Raw genomic sequence first — 5,000 nt, forward strand, 5'->3', positions numbered from 1 at the left:
AATATTGCCATACTTTTACTTCCCGGTAATGACATCTGCATACGATGAAGTATTCAAGAAAATATATTTATAGCAATTTACATGGAAAACAGCTGCATCACAATTTAAGAAAAAACTACTACATTAAAACTGGCTGTATTTAATCAGAAACAAATACATAGAAATGAACTCTGTTGCTGTAAAACCTATTAAAGATTCAGCAGACCTTGTGAAAAAAGCCTCAAAACTGTATTAGATGAAAAAGATTCCTCATACAAATTAAATACACAAGTTATTACATATTAAATATACAAGTTATTAGATGACATTCCTTGATGAAATGTGCCATAACACGCGAAAATAAATATAAAATAAAAATCAATTACAGTTTAGGTGAAAGCTAAATACAAATCCACTATTCTTGTACACAAAAATCAATATCATACAATTTACCTATATTTTCAAAATATTTCCAGCATGCAGATTAACTGCGTCAAATAAAACTCCTGCTGGGAAATTCACTGTTATTTTTATGAAAATCCAACGTTGGAATTCATTATTTTAGACAGTAAAATTTTACATTTAAGAGCTCCTTATTTATAAAATATACTTCTACAAACATATTCACCTTATTCAAGAAAAAAAAACTATGCTCAATTCCATAATCTTTCATTGAAAAAACTTTTATACAAACACACGATATTCCAGAAAATGCTCCCTACGGGATACAACGGTTGAAGTGAAAAACTATTTGTTTCGACGATATTTATTTTATCCTAATCCCTTAGACTCTGAGTAATGGATATAACAAATGCAACTACGTCGGCGATCACCGTCCACGATGCATCAACACGTTTTTGTGATGTTCCCAATTGACTTTATGTTGCGATGCCAGTTTTCTTATCTTGATCAATCAGTACTCAGATTTGGTGAATTAACGAATACCCGACTCTGTTACACGTCAGTAGACAGCCGATGGATCTCTGAGTTCTTTCATAAAGCAATTCTTTTATTTCTGTTTGTTTCTCTCTTTTCCACTTTCATTTATTCAATTTTCCCTTTTATTCCTGAGGTCTGAATGAATGAATACCATGCTTTGTTACTCGTCAGTAGACAGCCGACTGGTCTCTATTCTTTATTTTGTCTGAATTTTTATTCTTCTTATTCTTTTTTCCCCTCCTCGATTTATTCATTTACCCCCATATTTCTTAGATTTGAATTAATGACAACCTGATTCTGTTGTACGTCACTAAACAACCGACGGATATTCCTTCCATCTTTTGTCCCCTTCTTTTATTCGATCTCTCTCTCTCTCTCTCTCTCTCTCTCTCTCTCTCTCTCTCTCTCTCTCTTCTCTCTCTATTCACGATCTCTCTCTCCTCCTCTCTCATCTCCTCTCTCTCTCTCTCTCTCTCTCTCTCTCTCGTATTTCTTAGATTTCTGTTAATGGCAACCTGACTTTCGTACGCGTCAGTAGACTGCCAATGGTTTGTTCAATGCCTTACTTTCTCATTATTTTTATTCTTGTTCTTTTTCTATTTTTTCCCCCTTCATTAATTTATGTTTTACATGTCTTCTTTCCTTTGATTTAAATTAATAGCCACCAGACCTTGTTACACGTCAGCAGACAACCGATGATCTAGAATGTTCTCTATTTTGTCATTCTTTTTTATTTTAATTCGATTTTATTTGAATCTCTTATTCCTCAGATTTGAATTGTACAAACCTAACTTTGTTCCACGTCAGTAGACAACCGAAGGATCTCTTAATGTGTCATTTTCTCATTCTTTATATTTTTATTTTTTGTATCTCTTATCACCCTTCATTTATCCATTTCTGACTCTTATTCCTTAGACTTGCATGAATGACTACCTGACTTTGTTAAGCGTTATTAGACAATCAACTAAATTCTCTTTTTTAGATTTTCTAATTATTTTTACATTTTTCCCCATCATTATTAATTTTTCTCTCTTATTCCTTAGATTTGATGAATTGACTACAACCTGACTGTTACCTGTCAGTAGGCAACCGATGGCTCTCTGTTCTTTATTGGCTAATTTTTCTTTTTTTATCTTTTAATCTTTTCCCCCTCATTTACTCGCTCCGTCTAATTCCTCCTTCCTTCTTACTTTCCTCCATCGAAACCCCAGTCCCTAATATATTTTCATTCACTCCTCCCCTGTTTTCCAACACTTACTTCCTTCCTCTGCCTCTTATTCCTGCTTTCCTCTTTTTTTCCTCAATTCCAAAGCCCACGTCTTTTCCAACGAGGTTGGGTGCATACTTTCTCTTTCCCTTATCCCTGGGGAACTGAAGCAATCTTTTCCTTTTCATTTGATTTATGGTTCTCTTTGAATATCTGACGAGAATTTCCCCCCCATTAAAAGCTGATAAATATTAAGTCTGATCTATTCATTTCCTGTTTTCTTTATCTCTTTCCAGTCTAGATCTTGTATCCCTACTTAAATGATATTTGTTGAATACTTAACAAGAATATCTCCCATTAAAAGCTGATAAACATTAAGTCTGATCTAAACATTTCCTGTTTTTCTTTATCTTTTTCCAGTCTAGATCTTGTATCCCTTCTAAATGTTACTCGTTGAATACATAACAAGAATATCCCCCATTAAAAGCTGATAAATATTAACTCTGATCTAAACATTTCCAGTTTCCTTTATCTCTTTCCAGTCAAGATCTTGTATCCCTACTAAATTATATTTGTTGAATACTTAACAAAAATATCCCCCATTAAAAGCTGATACACATCAGGTCTGATCTAAACATTTCCAGTTTTTCTTCATCCTTTTCCTGTCTAGATCTTGTAACCCTACCAAATAATATTTGTTGAATACGTAACAAGAATATCCCCCATTAAAAGCTGATAAACATTAAGTCTGATCTAAAGATTTCCCGTTTTTCTTGATCTTTTTCCAGTCTACATCTTTTATCCCAACTAAATGATATTTGTTAATTACGTAACAAAAATATCCCCCATTAAAAGCTGGTAAATATTAAGTCTAATATTTTTCTTGATAATTCTATAGTCTAGATCTTATATCCCTACCAAATGGTATTTGTTGAATACATAACGAGAATTTTCCCCTTGGGAAACTATCAAATATATGTGATTTATAATTTTAATGTTTCTTGATTTTTTTTTAAATTCATTCCTTTTAACCGAACTAAATGAAGTACAATGAATCTTTTGCAAAGATGTTTCTCCTTGAATCCTTATATCGTCAAGGAAATTCTTCTCAGAGGACTGGTGATTTCTTTATTCAAATTCTAATGTTATGGTGTTTCCATATAATTTATTCAAATGATACCTGCTGAACACTTTACAAAATATTGTCCATATTAAAGATTGATAAATATGTCTAATGTGATAACTTGGTCCCTCCCAGACCTTTTAAGGTATAAAAATCATATAAATGATATAAATTGGAGGTATCTGATATACGTATATATTAATCGGTAATTTTGAATTGCAGTATCTCTTTTTATCACAGATTTAATAAAAACAATTTAAGTTTTTCCTGAGAGCCAAACGAGTATAATGAATTAATTTATAACCTTTTTCTATAGTGTCGACTGTTTATTGTACACTCGAGTGTTTTTCACCTTTATTGAATATCACCTTTATTGAATAATGAAACAAGGCCGATTGTTATTGCTAGAATCACGTCTTTAAAGTCGACATTAGCCTAAAAATCTCCAAATCCGATTCCAGTTAATCTCTGATATATAATTACTGCTCCCTGTTATATTTCTACTACGCTTTCACCTTCACATCAGTGCCCAGAATTGAGAACGCCAAACAATTATTAATATTTTTCCCCCGGTAACTGAATTGGAGTTGAAATGTGGCTTCCCATTGCTAAAACACTTCGAACCTTGTATGTTATGCATTATATACCCCCCCCCCCTCTCTTTTTAAAGGATGATCTTCCATAACATCAGACTGCAAACATATTGGCCCTGTCAACAAACCATTAAGGAATTATTTACATCAATAACCCTTTCAATGGATGGGATGTTATGCAAGAGGTCGAGCATGAATTTTAAGCTGCTACTCTTCCGGCAGCCACCCCCTCTATCTATCTATCTATATATCTATCTGTCTATCTATTTATCAGTGTATCTGTCTGACTGTCTGTGTCTGTCTGTCTCTGATTCTAACCCACACACACTTCAGAGTTTATAAATATGGGTGCATTTTTATTTCCAAATGTAATTTAATTTTGTTAGGAAAAATACGTGTACATCATATAGATAGTATTTTGTTGACGGTATGTTAATTTAAGCCTGTATTTATGTGTGCATATGCATGTTTACTTTTTAATAGTTGCTTTAGGAAATAAAATATTAGTGATTACTTTCGCTAGGAAACATAATGTTAATGATAACTTTAGGCAATGGCTAAAACTCGATAAAAGTTAAAGCAACGAAAAGGAAATGATAGCATGTCAAATCTGGTTCATCGGTAGAATCTTTACCATTCCAAGAATTAAGGTAATAAATAATACTCAAACATTCTCTTGTGGTTTGGATGGTGGACCATTTACTTCCAACATTCCCAACCCTTTGTCAAATGCTAAATTGACAAAGGGCTGCGAGTGTTGAAAATAAACATTCCTTTCTTCCTTCTTCCACCTTCAAAATCATCGATTAACACACGATTGTTATAAATCTCCCTTTGTTCATTTCCCATAAAAACACGTTTTATTCCAGTGATTATAGAATCATATAAAAATTTGTTCGTAATTGACGCTTCATTCCCTCTTCAGGTCATTTCCAAGAAACTGAACATAACAGTATGCAACTGCAACTCAATATCCACCTAATTTTAACATAATTATAACATTTCATGATTTTATAGAAATATCAACTTGCCATATACCTCTCGTGATGATATCGGGAATGTCAATAAATCCAATAAATAATGTAGAACTTGTTTGCTTCTTGTAAAGAATGCCAAGGTTATTCGTACTGAGGCCGATGGATTAGATCAGGAAGAGGTT

The 5,000-nt window shown here is 32.8% G+C and overlaps 1 protein-coding gene across 1 annotated transcript in view; it reads right to left on the minus strand.

The window, feature by feature from the left end:
- The window catches only part of LOC135207201 (uncharacterized), a 153,329-nt gene that overhangs the window by 12,462 nt on the left and 135,867 nt on the right, over nt 1–5,000 (minus strand). The gene's annotated exons all lie outside the window — the stretch shown is intronic.

This window comes from Macrobrachium nipponense, chromosome 11 (assembly GCF_015104395.2).
Source record: "Macrobrachium nipponense isolate FS-2020 chromosome 11, ASM1510439v2, whole genome shotgun sequence".
NCBI lineage: Eukaryota > Metazoa > Arthropoda > Malacostraca > Decapoda > Palaemonidae > Macrobrachium > Macrobrachium nipponense.